At 38.7% G+C, this 19,056-nt stretch overlaps 1 pseudogene; it reads right to left on the bottom strand.

Moving 5' to 3' along the window:
* Positions 1-400: 400 nt before the first annotated feature.
* On the bottom strand, positions 401-1,829 carry LOC100457296 (outer mitochondrial transmembrane helix translocase-like; annotated as a pseudogene).
* Positions 1,830-19,056: the final 17,227 nt, after the last annotated feature.

Here is a 19,056-nt window from a genome sequence, read left to right as displayed (position 1 = left end):
CCATATAAAATGTGTGGATATACACATTTAATATACACACATATGTGCACACACAGAAACACATACTCACATGTCAAGGAAACAGTGCCTAACCACATCCCTATTTCTCACTAATGACCCAATGAATCATTTATGACTGTAAGACCAGCTTAGATTCTATAAGGCTGTACGACATATGGCTAAAGAGCTCAAACACAAGCACCCACGTTCAGGCTGGATTAAATTGTTCCTCCTCATGATTTCTGACAAACAGTAATGCCACTTATATAACAACTGTATCTCAACAACTTAGAATTCAGAGTACAAAACCATAAACACTGAACGCCCTCATTGTTTAAAGAGCACTCCTTCCATTCTAATTCCACTAACGGATAAGAGGACACACCAAACTAGATCACTAAACTGCACAAATGATCTTCACTCTTAATCTAAACAAACGTGTGTTAAAACATTCTGAAATGCTGCATCCTTTGATTTCTTCATCTTTTCAATTGCCCGATGCAGGTCCTGCTGTTGAACAGGCCGAATTTCATTTTCGTCATGGCTTTCTTCTGATGTAGAATTAACATTCTCTAACACAGAGGAGGGCAGTATCTCAACACATCGCATTTAGGTCCCTTCCTGAAAACGCATCAGTTTCCTGGGCAACTTCTAGCAGGTCTGCATGCCTATCCACATTTTCATTTTTCAAGATGAGTTTCAGGATTGCTTCTTTCTGTTTTAAAGCAGGCTGGTTGATATGAAATCTTGTAGGGATTCTTCTCATTATAGCCGTGTCAAGGTCCTGAGGATGAATGGTAGCTCCCATTACTATGACCTGGCAGCTGTGATCAGTATCCAATCCATCCCAGAGACTCATAAACTGAGCTTTCATCATGGCTGTAGCTTCATGGCCAGAACTTGAACGGTTTCGTAGAAAGGAGTCTATTTCATCTATAATGATGATGGACAGTTGTAGCTTTATGGCAAGGGAGAAGACAGCAGCAGCCAGTGTTTGAGATTCTCTGTACCACTTATTGGTCAGTGTTGAAGGCTCAAGGTTAATAAATCGACAGCCTGCTTCTTTGGCTGTGGCCTTGGGAATCAACGTTTTACCACAGCCTGGGGAGGCCCATAGAAAAGAACACCTTTTGGAGGCTGCAGAAGCCTGGAATTCTCAAACAAATGTTTCTTTTTGATAGGTAAGATGACTGTGTCTTTCAGATCTGTAATGACCTAATCTAAACCTGCTATATCACTTCCAAGTAACATGCATATTAAGAGGGTCTACTAGGCTGGGTGCGGTGTCTCATGCCTGTAATCCCAGCACTTTGGGAGGCCGAGGTGGGTGGATCATGAGGTCAAGAGATCAAGACCATCCTGGTCAACATGGTGAAACCCCATCTCTACCAAAAATAAAAAATTAGCTGGGCGTGGTGGCGCGCGTCTGTAATCCCAGCTACTCGGGAGGCTGAGGCAGGAGAATCACTTGAACCCGGGAGGCAGAGGTTGCAGTGAGCCGAGATTGTGCCATTGCACTCCAGCCTGGTGACAGAGCAAGACTCTGTCTCAAAAAAAAAAAAAAAAAAAAAAAGATGGTCTACCAGATGAGCAGCAACACTCATTTCATATTCTGAGAGCTTCACATTTTTCACACCAATTAGCTTCATTAGTTTTTCTGCCTGTTTCTGAGCTCCTGCTTTTTGCTTTCTTGTTGGATCAATTGCATCTACCATCCATTTGTTACTAAAGTATGTTACTGAACCAAATATTGTCAAACAGAAAATTAAACTAACAACTTCACTGTGACTCAAAGGATGAGAAAAGGCATCAGCATGTACCATCTTGATTGTTAACCCAGGAACAGAAACAACGAGAGCAAGTGCCCTCAGCTGGCCTCGCACAGGAAGGAAATACAGGAGATATTTCAAAACAGGCATGCAATGCATAATAGTCACATCAGAGTAAATGGGGTACCCATCACCTCAGGTATTGATCTTTTGTGTTACAAATGATCCAATTGTACTATTTTAGTTATTTTAAAATGTACAATCAAATTATTTTTGACTACAGTCACACAGTTGTGCTAGCAAATACTAGGTCTTATTCATTCTTTCTAACAATGTTTTCGCGCAGATTAACCATCGCTACTTCCCCCACACTTCCTGACTACCTTTCCCAATCTCTGTTAACCAACCTTCTACTCTTACCTCCATGAGTTCAACTACTTTCCTTTTTACCTTCCACAAATCAGTGAGAACATGTAAGGTTTGTCCTTCTCTGTCTAGCTTAGTTCACTTAACAAAATGACCTCCAGTTCCATCCATTTTGTTGCAAAAAACAGAATCTCATTCTTCTTTATGGCTGATTAGTGCTCCACTGTGTATATGAACCACATTTTCTTTATTCAGTCATCTGTTGATGAACACTTACATTGCTTCCAAATTTTGGTTATTGTGAACAGTGCTACAACAAACTTGAGAGTACAGGTATTCTTTGATATGTCAATTTCTTTTATTTGGGGTATATACCCAGCAGTGGGATTGCTGGATAGTACAGTAGCTCTATTTTTAGTTTTTTGAGGAACCTCCAAACTGTTCTCCACAGTGGTTCTACTAATTTATATTCCCGCTAACAGTGTACGAGGCTTTCCTTTTTTCTCCATCCTTGTCAGCATTTGTTATTGCCAGACATTAGATAAAAGCCATTCTACCTGGGGTGAGATAATATCTCATTGCAGTTTTGATTTGCATTTCTCTGATGGGCAATGATGTTGAGCACCTTTTCATACACCTGTTTTCTTTTGAGAAATGTCTATTCAGATTTTTTGGCCATTTTTTAAAAAAAGGATTATTAGGTTTTTTTCCTACAGAGTTGTTTGAGCTCCTTATATATTCTGGTTATTAATCTCTTGTCAGATGGGTAGTTTGCAAATATCTTCTCCTGTTCTGTGGCTTTTATCTTTGTTAATTATTATTATTATTATTTTTTTTTGCTGTGCGGAAGCTTTGGAACTTGATATGATCCCATTTGTCAATTTTTGTTTTGGGTTGCCTATGTTTGTGAAGTGTTTATTACTTAAGAAATCTTTGCCCAGTCCAATGTTCTGGGGAGATTCCCTAATGTTTTCATGTAGTAGTTACATCATTTGAGATCTTATATTTCAGTCTTTAGTCCATTTTGATTTGATTTTCATATCTGTTCAGAGATAGGAGTCTAGTTTTGTTCTTTTGCATATAGATGCCCAATTTGCCCAGCATCATTTATTGGAGAGATTGTCCTTTCCACAATGTATGTTCATGGCTACTTTGTCAAAAATGAGTTCACTGTAGATGTATGGATTTACCTCTGGATTCTCTATTCAGTTTCACTGATCTGTGGGTCTGTTTTTATTTATGCCGGTACCATGCCTTTCTGGTTACCTTAGCTGTGTAGTGTAATTTAAAGTCAGGTAAGTGATTCCTACAGTTTTTTTTTTGTTGTTGTTGTTTAGTATAGCTTTGGCTATTCTGGGTGTTTTGTGGTTCCACATACGTTTTAGATTGTTTTTCTATTTCTGTGAATAATATCATTGGCATTTTGATAGGGATTGCATTAAATCTGTAGATAGCTTTGGGTAGTATGGACATTTTAGCAATATTGATTTTCCAATTCATGAACACAGATTGGTCCAATTTTGTTTTCTGCTATAATAAGGCAGCACTGAGTTAAATGCCTCACAAATGCTATGATCTCCTTCTCCCCAGCACACAGAAATGTACTCTGCACCATGCCACTGCTGCTGGGGGAGAGAGGAGGTGTGATGTCATACTCCGCACCATGCCACTGCTGCTGGGGGAGAGGGGAGGTGTGATGTCAGCAATTCAAGATGGTTTTTCCCGCCTCTTCAGTGCCTCTTTTAGTAATATGAAGTTAAAACCAGATACTCACCTGATTTTTGGTTCTTATAAAGGTGCTATTTTATGTAGTTAGTTGTTAAATTGGTGTCCTTGAAGCGGGGACAATTGGCAGAGCCTTCTATTCTGCCATCTTGTTCTGCCCCAAGTCCTCATATATCATCTTTTGTGAAGCATCCATTCAAATATTTTGTGCAGAACTCAAACCATGTAACCTGGAGTCTGTGGCTTGTCTTTATAAGGTTTGGCTTGATTTGCCTTTTAAGTGGAGTCCTTTGTATTCTTCCAAGGTGGAGGTAAATTTCTATCAGGAGTGGCATGGAACCAAGATAAATCTGTATTTCTGTCAGTCAAGTAGAAATTTATCAAATTTTACTGATTCTGATAATAATATGTAAGAACTTTACCTTATAATGGTATCTGGGGAAGATTAGACACTCCTTTTGTAATGCCATGTTTGACTAATATAACCAATGCAAAAAATATACTTGTTGATATTCTTTCATCATTATATTCTGTTCTTAAACTCTTGTGCATTTTCTATATGAGATCCATGTGAAACAGAAGTAACATAATTAGCTGTAGGAAATATCAACATAAAATAGAACTAAGATTGCAAGGACAAAGGAATACGTGGTTTAAATCCTGTCTCTTCCTCTATCTCTCTTGTAGCTCTTTCTCCTTTTTTTCCCTTTCCCTCCATCCCTCTTCCTCCTTCTCTCCCTCCACCCTTGTCCGTGTGCAGTTGAGAAAACTTCAATGGAGCAATTGCAGTTTAACTATTGACCTCCTCACTTTTCTCATTTGTGAATAGCATGAATTGTTTTTTGGATAGTTTTATATCCAAAGAGTATTTTTCAGCAGTAAGGCCATTTCCTATGTGTGATAAAACTGAGAAATGACCCTGTACAAAGCATTATATTGGCCATCCTATTTCCGAGAAGGCACGGAAGCAAGTTCACGTACTTTCCTGGGAATGTTAAAATGTCAGCCAGGAGTGCTTTCTACACTATTTATGCTTATCCAGGTGTATATATGCCACACATAGCTGAAAAGGGATACATGTATTGTTTTCAGTTTGAACAACTGGTTTTTTTTTGTTTATTTTATTTTATTTTATTTTTTGTCTAAGGGGAAATATATTCTTGAAGAAGAAACTATCAGATACTTCTCACCCAGGCTGTTCTTTGGGTTATGGGGGCTCAGTTGTGATATAAAGTGAAGTTAGAACTAGTTAATGGAGAACTAGCTTCCATTATGCCACTTCCTGGCCAAATCAGGGACTGACCATGGGACTGCCCCATATGTGAACCTATGTTGCCTTCACTGAGATTGGGGGCTTTGAGAACCACTGGCGTATTTGGAAACTTTATGCAGCAGTTAACTGGTCTAAAAATTACACAGATGAAATCTATCTCAGGAGAAATATATTCTTAACTATCCTACTCTCTTTCTCCTCTATAATAAATGTTATAAAGGTTTGCCCCTGTGTTTGTTTTACTTTACATGTGAAACAAAAATTTTCATGGGTAAATGAGTTGAAGTATTTGGCTTTTAGCTCAAACAAATGAGATATTAGTTTAAGAATAGACCTCCACTTATAGGCTGATTTATAACATTTGCATTGGAGGATATGGAAAGGATATAATGAAAACACAGAAATTTCTGTGGCATTTTAAATTTTCACTTTTTTATCAAGAAAAATTGAGTTCTTGTTGAAATAACCTGTACAAAACCTGCTTTAAAAAATAGTTTTGGATGTTGCTTACATGCAAATGATTGTATTATAAATAATAAGAAAAATCTGAATTTAAATATCTCATGAAAATAGAACCACAAAATATTTTGGGTTGAGTATGACAAAAGGAAGTGTTTAGAAGATTTTTTTATTGACAAATTTATTTTGAATTTTTTTCTAAGAACCCAAAATATATCTTCCTTTAGAGAAAATGATCTGAGGCATGCTAGAGGGTATGTATTGACAGCTGTCCTAAACTATTTTCCTATTAAATCTCTATGGGTTAAAATAAATCAACACTCTGTCAGGTGTTATAATGTTGAAGTATGAGCTCATTTCCTTGTAAAGTGCAACTCTTACATTGTCAGGGGGTTTCTGGCTTTTCATATAGGAAGAGGAACCCATTTTCTCCATCTTACTCAGTATGCCCTCATGTATCTGAGTTTGTGGATTCTTTCACCTTTGGCTCTTGGTTCCTGGCTTTGATCAATGTGTTTTGATCTCAGTTGGAAATCAAAATGTGGAAAGAATAATGGGTGGCTCTTCTCTCTCTCATACCAAGAATTGGAGTTAGAGAACACAGATCACATCTTGAGAAATAATCATTTCAAATGTTAGCCATTCCTAGATTTCTGCCAGATATTAACCATGTAGAAAATTGATGCTATTTGTTGTTTTATCTAGATTTTGATTTTTTAAAATGCACCTTAAGATGTAAAGTACTACTATTTATGGGCAAAAATATCTGGGGTTTATTTGAGAATTCTTTAATGCGCCAGTCAAATGCTTGTTTGACCCAAATCCATTTTCTTACAGTCTTAGTCTATTTGTGCTACTATTACAAGATACTACAGAATGGGTAATTTATAGAATACAGAAATTTATTTCTCACAGTTCTGGAGGCTGAGAAGTCCAAGATCGTGGCACCAGCTGGTTGGTTGTCTGGTAAGGGTCTGCTCTCTGCTTCTAGGATGGCACCTTGCTGCTGTATCCTCTGATGGTAAACTGTGGGGCAGAAAGTCAAAAGTGGTGAAGACTGTCTGAGGCCTCTTTTGTAAGAGACTTAATCCCATTCATAAGGGAGGAACCTTCATGGCCCTATCACCTCTTAAAGGCCTTGCCTCTTAATATTATCATATTGACAACACCTGAATTTTAGATGAGCCACATGCAAACCATAGCACCTGCTTTTTCCTGCTTTGCTCTCTAAATTAGGGAAACTCATTTCTCTGGCTGTCTTGCACTCTAGCTTCCAGATAGATTTGCTTAATGGGAGTTACTGGTGGTAGACTGGAAGACGAGAATGATGGGAGAAGCCAGGATATTCTACCCCGAGTCAGATGCCTCTTGTAGCATCTCTGGTTGTGAATTGTCTTCTCAGTAGCTCCAAGCCTGAGTTCCTCCCACCTTGGTCCCACCAGTGCGTATTCCAGTGTTCTAGCTCCTGCCAGAGAGCCTGACATCTGGCCTCTAATAACAAAATCTTCCATTGTCCCTCTAACACGAGGGTTGGGGGCAGCTTCCAGCTGTTGTCAATCTCTGTGTTGATTTGCTGTCTCTTTTTAGCCTCTCAGACCTTCCATCACCTGAAAACCCACTTTGCTTATAATGATATCCTTGCGTTTGAAAAAACTGAAGTGGTCCTTGTATTTCCTGGCTGAGCCTTCCTGATATCTTAGCAAACAAATAAGGAGGGAGGAGCATCCTGATACTGTGGTGGTGTAAGCTCACCCCAGCTGTCTCACCTGCCATTGACAACTAGAAACTCAAAACAAAATAAACAGCAACGTGAGGACTCCAAAAACTAAATGAAAGCCCAGGATTTTGGAGGGGAATCACAGCTTGGAGAAGTCAAATGCTTGGAAGTGGGGTTTACTATTTATTTTTTTCCTCTCACAGTCTGTCTTACCCTGAGGGCAGGCCTCAGCCATTGAGTTGCACATTGGCACATGCAGCTGAAACTAATATAAATTTAACTTTTTGTTTGTTTGTTTGTTTTTGGCCAGAGAAACCAGAGAAAGGAGCTTCAGTGGGTCAGAGAATTTGGGGAGAAATTCTGCAGGGAAGAAAGACAGGAAAGGGTTCTCCTAATTCTGTGTATTAACTGGAACTAATTTTAGACTAAACCTTGAGATATGCATGCATGAGGCACAATCAAAGATGTATAGCCAAGGCTTGGGGAACTTAAATGAAATTTGAACCACCTGTACAAGTCTCCTGAATATCACATGCATGGAACAGACCCAAACCAATGTTACAGAGACCTAAGGAAGTCAATGGAAATTAAAACTACCCTTACAGAAGGAAACAGACTGTAACGTATAAACCTAAACAGGTTGAATGCCTTCTAAGATACAGGCTGGGCACAGTGGCTCACGCCTGTAATCCCAGCACTTTGGGAGGCTGAGGCAGGCAGATCACCTGAGGTCAGGAGTTCGAGACCTACCTGGCCAACATGGTGAAACCCCGGCTCTACTAAAAATACAAAAATTAGCCGAGCATGGTTGTGGGCACCTGTAATCCCAGCTACTCGGGAGGCTGAGACAGGAGAATCGCTTGAACCTGGGAAATGGAGGTTGCAGTGAGCTGAGATTGTGCCACTGCGCTCCAGCCTGGGTGACAGAGCGAGACTCCATTTCCAAAAAACAAACAAACAAACAAAAATACAAACTTCGGCATTCTCTAGAAGTTTATAACGACTCAGCCTTTGCAGCATAATGCTCACAATGTTTTAAAAAGCAACTCAAAATTACTTAAAATTCAAAGAATCAGAAAAATATGACCATTCCCAAGGGAAAGCAAGACACACACACACACACACACACACACACACACACACACACACACACCCCCCAATCATGAAATGACCCAATGTGTCAACTATCAGATGATGATTTTAAAGCAGCTATTATAACTAGGCTGCATGAGGTACAGGAAATCACACCTGGTATTACGTGGCTGTTGTGCTTTTAATGATACTTATAAGGATAATAATTTTGGATTGGATTGCTTCTTTTTTATTGCGGTAAGTACACATGTAAAATTTATCATTTTCACTTTTTTAAAGTATAAGTTCTGTGGCATTAAGTACATTCACACTGTGTGCAACCACCACCAGCACTCATCTCCAGAACTCTTTTTATCATCCCAAACTGAAATGCTGTACCCATTAAACAATAACTCACCATTCTATCCCCCAGCTTATAAACTTGTAGAAGCCAGGCAGAGGCACTGAACTGTCAGAGGAAAGATGAACATAACAACCACGGTAGGCAGCAAGACTGGAGTGATGAAAATGGTGCCTGGAGTCACAGAGAGCTATGATGACAGCTAATGGATCATGGGACCCTGAGCAGTGAGATAGACGGGAAGCTCAACTAGGATGTTACCCTATTTCATTATTTTTAAAAAAACACAGCTGGGAAGTAGAAGTTTAGTGTCTGTTCTTGCAGTGAAAAATCGTGGTCTTTCATTCAGTTTTCAAATCGAAATTAGTTAACAAACCCAGAGCCCTGTGATTGGAGGTGAGCCTGGTATTCTTCTTTTTGAAGGATACTGTGATTGCCATTAGAAGTATATGAGATGACTACTCCATTGATCCTTCCTTAAACAGACCTGATGTCATTTTCCAGGATAACTTTGTAGTTAGAAATCAGGATTGTTAGTTATGAGGGAGGTCTGAATTAACATTAATACTAGGGAACCCAAAACATTATCATGGTCTCCCGAAGACTGAGCTCTTGTCTCAAGTTTACTTCACACCATACCCATTTAGTCACAGGGCCCATTTTGCAGTTATTTCTGGAGTTTCTGCAAGTGTAATTGGGACAGATAAAATTAGCAGCTGGCAGAATTTCTGACTTGTGTATGTCTATCTATGGAGTAACAGCCATTACGATAGAAGGAATTAGTTGAAGTTCTTTAAAATGTCCTCCCACATCCTGGCCAAAATGATTAATCGGAAGCAATACTGGGAAGGACTGTAGAGATCGGCACTAATACAAAAGACCTGCAGGATGCAGAAATGGTGGTTCCCATCAAAGCCCCACTCCATTTGCCATGCTTGAAGCACTGCCTAACAAGAAAGCTCAATTGTGTCTGCCTATGGCAGCAGCTGTCTTGAGAAACCAAGAAACACAACCTGAGAGGCTGGGGGAGTTAACTCCTTGTGGGGCATGGGAAATGGATGAAGAGGGTGCTGGCAGAAAAATACTCCTTTTTTCCTCCTCATGGTGGTATTCCAAGATGGAGTCATTCAAATAGCCTATTGCAGAGGCCTCATGAGACTGAGCAATCAGCTGCATTTATTATGAGGCTGTGGTCAGCTTTGTAAAACACTATGTTGAGTTCTCTCTCATTCTTCTCTAGCTCACTGCCCTCTCTCACTTCTGCTTCTCTGAGGCTGCACACCCCCAATAAAATATCAGCACAGAAGTTTCCTCTTAGGCTCTGTTTTCAATGGGACCGGAGGAAAGACAGAAAGGATCCAATTTCTGATGCTGTTTGTTTATTGGTTTGGCTTTACTAAACAATTCCGAGTCCTCCAAAGTCAATATATTTTCATAACATTTTACAAATAGCCTATTTCTATCCCATTTTTGAACCCAAGGGAGATTATCATAGTTAGAAATGGAACTATAAGTCCTAGATGTTCAAATCTTTTCCTCCATTGCTATAGATAGGTAAAGAAAAGCAGGCTGGGCCTGGTGGCTCATGCCTGTAATCCCAGCACTTTGGGAGGCGGAGGTGGGCACATCATCTGAGTTCAGGAGTTCAAGACCAGGCTGGACAACATGGCAAAACCCTGCCTCTACTAAAAATACAAAAATTAGCCGGGGGTGGTGGTGGGTGCCTGTAATCCCAGCTACTCGGGAGGCTGAGGCAGGATAATTGCTTTAACCTGGGAGGTGGAGGTTGCAGTGAGCCAAGATCTCACCACTGCACTCCAGCCTGGGTGACAGAGCAAGACTCCATCTTAAAAAAAAAAAAAAAAAAAAAAAAAAGGGCAAGCGAACAAGAGCCTCTTGTCTATCTAGCTGTATTGAGTCTTTTTTAGGATTTTAGGAAATATTTCTGGAAAGGATGACTCTTGCGGAATGGTAGAGGCAGCTCAGTGAACTAGGAACAACAGAAGTAAAAGCTCAGGTACAAGAAATAATCGGGTGTTTTGGAAGAACATCTGCATCTCAGCAAAACTTGAACAAAAAGCTCAGGTGGGACATGGCAGGAAATGGACCCAGGGCCAGGTAAATACCTGGTGATAGAAGTCCTTGTAGGCCAGTGTAAGTAATGTGAATTTTATTCTGCATGTTTCATGAACCACCTGCCTCAGAATCACCTAGAATTCTTGTTAAAAATACATTTAATGCATTTTCTTAGACACTAAGCCAGATGTACCAAATCACAATCTCTTAAGAGAGGGCCTGGGAATCTATATTTTGAATACTTCAAGGTGTTTCTTAGCACACTAAAGTTTGGGAACACCTGGTAGTGCCTTGAAAAGTTTTTGTTAATATTGTTTCATAGTCTAGATTCTGTCTAGACCATTCTGGCATCAGTGAGAAGGATAGGTCCAAAAAGGGCGACCCAGATTAGAAAGAGAGACCATTCATTCATTTATTCAACACATATTTTAAGCACTTCCTATATGCTTGGCAAAAAGGACGTAGGAATGAAGGAACAGATGAAATCTATCTTAATCTGCTTGCTATCTCATGAGGGAGAAGAACAACAAACAAGTAAACAACATGCAAACAAGATAATTCCAGATGTGATAAATGCGATAAAGAAAATAAGTGTAATAGTGTGAGAGAGAATAGCTGTGTATCTGTGTGTGCTAGAGGGAGATTTATATAGGGTGATCGGGGAAAGCCTTTTGAGGAGCTGACATTTACTCAGATTTAAAGAGGGAGAAACCAGCCATGTGAGAAGCCTGGGGAAAGGATTAGTTCTCCATGCAGAGTGAACAGCTGGTATAAAGGCTCTGAAACAGAAATCAGATCAATATCTCCAAGAAACAGAACGGATGGCATAGTGCCTAGAGGGTAAGGAGGGTAGAAGATAGTAGAGAAAGGTATGGCTGTTAAAGTAGAAGAGTAAGGTCATACAGGGGGATATTAGGCCATAATAGAACATTTGTATTTTATTCTAAGTGTTATTTATTAGTACAGGAAAGAAGTGCAAGGCAGAGGTAGTTCATATATAAAGATGAGAAGGATAGACTTAAGAAATATTTAGAGAATGGGGTAAAATGAAAAGCCCTAGGTATTTGTTGAATGTGGAGCATGAAGATAGAGAAAGATTCTGGGATGATTCTCAGGTTTGTGATCTGGATTCCTATGGTAAATCATGGTAACATTATTTAAAAAAGAAAGAATAAGAGTAAGGAGGCATTCGAGGGGCACTATTTGAACATGCTGTATTTGAGGGGCTTGTGGAATATACTAGTGATGTATGTCTATATTACAATATTTGACTATACATGGTAGAAAACTGAAAATACAAGTCTTTTTTTTTTTTTTTGAGTCAAGTTCTCACAGGCTGAAGTGCAGTGACATGATCATGGCTCACTGCAGCCTCAAACTCCTGGACTGACGTGATCCTCCTAGCTTGGCTCCCAAACTGCTGGGATTACAGGCATAAGCCCTCATGCCTGGCCAAAAGTAACAGTAATTTCAATAAGATGAACATTTATGTCTTTCTCATACATTTATGTCTTTCTCATACGTATGTCTTTCTCATACGTTTCAGAGATAAGAGTACAAGATTTGTACCCAGGTCTTAGTTCATAAAAGTGACTGGGTGACTACATGGAGAAGTCAATGTCAGTGAAAGAAAAGTTTACTGCTACAGTTCCTCTAGAAATGAGAGACGCAGCCATGCAAGACTACATAGGAAGCACCAGAATTGGTCAGGATAGAGGCCAAAGCAGGAGTGAGGGGAAGGCATAGTCCACAGCCTTTAGAGGGGTTTCTGTGGGAAGTTGAGGGTAAACAGTTTAGGGTTGGTGAGTTTGAATAATTCCAGTGAGTCTTCAGGTGTAGGGTCTGTCCCTAGTTGTCTGGCACCTGGCCCTAGATTGATTTACTATAGTGGGAATATTGGCTTGCTGTGTGAATTAGATAAAGGAGGCGGTTGGAGGTATAAACTCAGGATTAGTTGGTTTGCATGTGAAAGGTGTGCTAGCAGGTGAATTGTTTAGTATTTCTAGGAAGTTGTTAGACCTGAAAGGAGCAGTCTTTCCCAGGCCATCAAGGTCCCCAACATGGAAAAACATAACAAAAAACATAATCAATTCAAGGCTGGTAGAGCAGCTACATTATTATCAATGATGCTTTTTATCTTGTTAATTCTCCATTCTCAACACATGGATCAACCTCAGGGGCCAAGATGGCTCCTCGACCTTCAGATATCACATCTACATCCTATCTAGTGGGAAGAGATGAGGACAAACATGATGTCCCCTTCCTCCAAGGATATCCCTGGCAGTATCATAAACCAGTTTTCTTATATCCCATTGGCAGACATCTGAGGAAGAGTTTGTGAAAGAAAGCAAGAGGGATTGGTCTGGAATAAGTGGGCACACCAGAGCAGGCTGCGAAAGCCAAGAGAGTGGAGGCTTTAGGAAAGGAGAGAGGGATCAAAATTATAATGTGGCCAAGACAGGCAGCAGATCAGCACAGCCGAGTGTCCTTCGGGATAGTTCAAATGAAGGGTCGCTACTGTCATAGCAAATTTAAGGGAGAAGTAAAGAAGAAATAAAAGAGAAGTGAGGAAATAGACAAGGCAGCAAGCATGAACTGCTCTTTGCTGAGGCTTGGCTGCTGAGGAAAAGTAGGAAATTAGAGGTAACATAGAATTAAGAGATTTTTATTGTAGATATTAGATTCACAATCTTTAATGTAATGTATCCACAAAGGGTAAAATATTTAGAAAAAATAGAGACTGGCTAGTAAATAAAAGCAGAAATATTGAAATAATTGTTGAATGCAGTTCTTATTGAGGTCTTTTGAAATGTATAGTAACTTATAGGGCACTAGAACAAGCTAAAAAAGTGTATGAATCACTAAGTCCTCATTCTGAAAATGGTTAAGATGAAAGTGATTGACGACTCACATTTCTTTCCGTGCAAGAAGCTGACTGCAGGGTTGGTGTATGCAGCAATGGAAGGCAAGTTTAGCCTATGTGCATCTGTCTTTAATTTGACCATATAAACAACTACTTATTTTTTTAATGACATAGTTTCATAAATATCAATTTAGTTGGATTTTGTTTTCTTCTAGCTTGAATATTCTCCTAGAGGAAATGTTTAACATGAGATTTTATTTAGACAGGTAGTGAAAAATCAGCATGATACATTATGGAAGAGAGTATGAGTGCCATATCTAAATGAAAAGTTTTTAAGGAAGACTTCCTTGGGAGTGGTTTATTACATAACCTGTCAGATGGTCTCAGTGCCAAATGGGCAGAATTTAGAGATCATTAACAGACTTAAATATAAATGTGACTTGTACTTTCATGAGAAACCAAATCATTGGTATTCAACTAGCATTTCTTACTCTTTAACAGGAAAAAAATACCCTCTCATTTTCTTCCTAATACTCAGCAGTGCCCTTAATTATGTCACTGATCTTGCTACAACTGCTGCACTTGACATCTAATAAATCTGATTCTAAATTGGTTTGTAGTCGAATTTTGGAAAGGATCAATAGATTCATTTATGTGGACTCTTGCCCTGCTGCTGAAAACGTGCCTGTACATACAAAGAATGAGATTACCAGATTTGATTCACAACCTCTTGGCTGTCTCAGTACACGTGGAATACTGTATAACTAATGAAGAATTAAATTAGTAGTACTACTGGTTAGGCCTGACACACTTATCTGTGCCTAATCTATAGCAGCAGTGAGATAAGATGTTGATTTCTCCCTCCATGAGCAAACACTCTTGCTTGGATTTTGTAGACTCAAAACTAAACCCTTAACCACCACTATGATCAATAACAGTAATAATAATGATCATGATAGGATTGAATGCCATGCTATTTACACGACTGTATTTTCAAGTAAAAAAAAAAGTATCAGTAATCTATCTTTTAAATTTAGTTTGCAAAACTTAAAAAAAACTGATTAAGATTTCATGTAGATGAAACTCATTGAGGAATTTTTTTTATTTATGAGTGCATTACTAAATTTATTTAAGCAGTTATTGAAGTAATATACTATACCATTATGTGTTATTTGATGGTGAATAAAAATGCACTTAGAACTCTCTCTCCTTTTTTTTTTTGGAGATAGAGTCTCACCTGTCACCCAGGCTGGAGTGCAGTGGCGCAATCTTGGCTCACTGTAACCTCCACCTCCTGGGTTCAAGAGATTCTGCTGCCTCAGCCTCCTGAGTAGCTGGGACTACAGGTGCCTGCCACCATGCCTGGCTAATTTTTGTACTTTTAGTAGAGATAGGGTTTCACCATGCTGGCCAGGCTGGTCTCAAACTCCTGACCTCAAGGGGTCTTCCCACCTTGGCCTCCTAAAGTGCTGGGTTTACAGGCATGAGCCAATGTGCCTGGCCAGACAGACTATTTTCTTGAATAACTTATAATTCAGTATAGAGCATAAAATGTAGTACAAGACAGAATAAAAGTGTTGTTCTAATAAAAATCTCAACACCCCATAACGGTTGCACCAAGAAGGTAGCAATTAATTCCAAATTGGGATTTTGGAGATGGCTTATGTGGAGGTAGGAGATGTTTAAGCTGTCTTTGAGGGAGAGCCAATTGTCTAATAAGCAAGAAGAAGGTAGGATGGTATCTTGGGATAAAAGTATAATCACAACAAGGGAAACATAATACAAAAGGACTTCTTACGCTCTCAAAATACTCCTGCATAACTGTGGTAGAATGTAGAAGATGAGATGATGAAGGTTGTAGCCATATCATGGGGCTTTTATTTTATTTATTTTTATTTTTTAATTTTTATTTTTTTACAGGCACCCACCACCTTGCCCGGCTAATTTTTGTATTTTTAGTAGAGACGGGGTTTCACTATGTTGGCCAGGCTGGTCTCGAACTCGTGACCTCAGGTGAACCGCCCGCCTCGGCCTCCCAAAGTGCTGGGATTACAGGCGTGAATCACAGTGCCCGGCCTCCAGTGGGACTTTTTTTTTTTTTTTTTTTTTTTTTTGAGGTTAAGAGCGGAAGTTTAATAGGCAAAAGAAAGAGAAAAGCTCTGTTGCTACAGAGAGGTGTCTATCATGGGGCTTTTAAATACCTAGGTAGAAGCTTGGATTTAAATTTCAGGTCAACATCATGTGATGGCCAGTATTTCATGCAGGAAAATAAGAATCAACATGATTAATTAATGACATAAATTAATGTCAAGTTGCTTTGAACATTCTCAAAGTTACTGAATACATTTTACACCCTTTGTGAATCTAGTGTCTTTACACAGAGGTGTAAAATATCACTGTACTTTCCAGTCCAAATCTCTGAAATCAGGAGAGCCAAGTTCTATTTCTGGCTTTCTTAGTGATTAGCCTTATGACTTGAGTAAATCATTTCACTTCTGATTCCAGCTTCCACGTCTATAGACTGGAGACAGGAGATTTTGAGAATCAAATGAAATTACAAAAGCAGTACTTGTTTATGTCAAAAAACACTGCATGGGTATAAATTCATCTCAGAAACTCAAGTGTGCAAGAAATATAATTTGTTTAGTTTGTTCTTTATTTTTATTAGGATAGAATTTATATATGCCAAAATGTATATACTATGTTTATGTGCAGTTTAAAGAATAATAATAAAATTACCACCTATGTCCTCACAACCAGGCTTAAGAGGCAGTAACTTGAGGTCTCCAAATGCGTTCTCCTTGTTCACTTCTAGATGAAAAGCATTTCTTCTAAAAACATTTTATTGCAAATGTTTCTATAAATGTTTTGTATTTTAATGTTTCTAATCTTTATATAAATTAAATCACATTGTAAGTATTCTTTCAACTTGTTTTTTGAGTGCAATATCAAGTTTTCAAAATTCACCTATATTTTTAGTTTCAATCAATCAGTCAAAAATATTTATTAAGTTTCTTACCTGCCAAGCCTATTTGTAGATGGTGCAGATCTACAGTAAATAAAACAGACAAAAATCCCTGCTCTCATCGAACTAATATTCAAGTGGGAGGGGGTATATAGTAAATAAACATAATACATGATAGATAGATAGACAGACAGAGACGTAGATAATTCAGCAAAACAAGAATTGAAATGGTACATATATAGCAGGATAGGGGACAATGGAATTAGAGGAGAGTGCTATAATTTTAAACAGAGTTGTCAGAGTAGGAAACTCTGGGAAGGAGCTTGTGTTCAAAGTTCTTTATAGAAAAAGAAGAAAATGGGATGTATATATGTACATATGTAAATGTATGTATGTGTATATATATTTATGAGAGAGAGAAGGATGTATTTTAAGGAATTGACTTGAGGTTATAAAGGCTGGCAAGCCTCTTATCTGTAGAGTGGGCCAGTGGGCTGGAGACCCAGGAAGAGTTGAAGCTTCAGAATTCTCTCTTACTAGGGAGAAGTCAGTCTTTTATTCTGTTCAAGCCTTCAGCTGATTGAATGAGGCACACTCAGATTAAGGAAAGCAATCTGCTTTACTCAAAGTCCACCAATTTAAATTTTAGTCTCATCCAAAAATACCCTCTTAGAAACATCCAGACTAATATTTGATCATATTTAGCCCACCCAAATTGACACAGAAAATTAACCATTACAGAACTTTGTAAGCAAAGAACCAATAAGTTGGAGGATTTAGTCATGTGGTGACTTGGGAGAGAACATTTGGGAAAGAGAGAAGAACTAATGCAAAAATCCCAAGGTTCTCTCAAGAATGGTGTATTTGAGGAACATCAAGGAGGCCAGTGTAATGAAAGAGAAATGAGTGAAGGGCAAGGATGGTAGAAGATGAAGTCAGAGAGGTAATGGGGTCAGATATGTAAATTTTATGGATGATTCTAAGGTTGTGGCTTTTATTTTCAAAGGGCAATGGAGAGCCACTCTAGGGTGTTGCACAATGAGTAATTTGACTCAACATTTAAAAACAAATTTTGCAGCTGTGGTGCCACAGAAAGACAAATGTAGAAGAAAACAAACAAACAAAGATCCTCTAAACAACCCCCAAACCTACTGTGTTAAGTATTGCAGTAAAATTTTCTCAAAATAATGGTTGTCAATCTAGGGTGGTAACTGGAGATTTTGAGAAGGGATGAATGTGTGTATATACTTTAATGACAGATTGAATATTGGGTGAGAGGGAAGAAAAGTCAAAGATGAATTCAATGATTTGGACTGAACAACCTTGGAGGATGAAGTTGTCATCAGCTGAGCTGGGAAAGACTGAGAAAGATATAGATTTTTGTAGATTATCAGAAATTCAATTTTGGAGATTTAAATTTAACGTGTCTCTTAGACACCTGAGTGGAAATATCAAATAAGAAGCTGAAAGTTATATATGAGTCTGGAGTTTAGGAAGAAGTCTTAGCCAAAGATATGTTAGAATAGGTCAATGGTGTTTAAACTTATGAGACTGGGTGACATTACTAATGAAGAGAAGAAATAATAGACAAATAGTGAGCTCTGGAATATCAACATTAAGAGTTCAGAAGGAAGAAGAGAAACTACAAAGGAACCTAAGGACAAACCAGTGAGGTAGAAAAACAAACAAACAAACCAAGAGTGATGTCCTTGAGGCCAAACAAAGAGTAGCAAGTGGGAGACAGTGTCAACTGTGTCAGATGCAACTGATTGGTCCAGTAAGATAAAAACAGAAATGATAGGATTTAGTAACGCAGAAATCATAGATTACTTTGAAAGTTGTGGTGTCAGAGTAGTGATGGTAGGTAAGTAAAGACCTAATTAGAATGGATTTAAGAGTGACTGGGAAAAGTTTTAGAGGAAGCCTGTCTAGGAAATCCTCTGGGAGACTTTGAGACAAAAGGAAGTTGAGAAATGGAATGGTAGATGATGGAGGAATTAGAGTCAAGAGAGAGTTTTTAAGGGATGAGGATTTGTCGTTGTTGTTGTTAAGTTGTTTGAGTTCTTTGTAGTTTCTGGATATTAGTCCCTTGTTGGATGCATAGTTTGAAAGTGTTTTCTCCCATTCTGCAGGTTGTTTGTTCACTGTTGATTATTTCTTTTGCAGTACAGAAGCTTTTAAGTTTAATTAAATGCCATTTGTCTGTTTTTGTTTTTGTTGCTTGTGCTTTTGACGTCTTAGTCATGAATGTGTTGCCTAGGCCAATGTCCAGAAGAGTTTTCCCTAGGTTTTCTTCTAGTATTTATAGGACAGAATGGGAAGGAGATGAGAGATGAGAAATTACTTAATGGGAAAATGTGCATTATTTGGGTGATGGATACACTAAAACCCCAGACTTCACCCCATACCAT

Source organism: Pongo abelii, chromosome 17, assembly GCF_028885655.2.
Source record: "Pongo abelii isolate AG06213 chromosome 17, NHGRI_mPonAbe1-v2.0_pri, whole genome shotgun sequence".
NCBI lineage: Eukaryota > Metazoa > Chordata > Mammalia > Primates > Hominidae > Pongo > Pongo abelii.
Note: the sequence above shows the minus strand (reverse complement) of the source record. Positions and strands in the feature narration are given on the sequence as shown.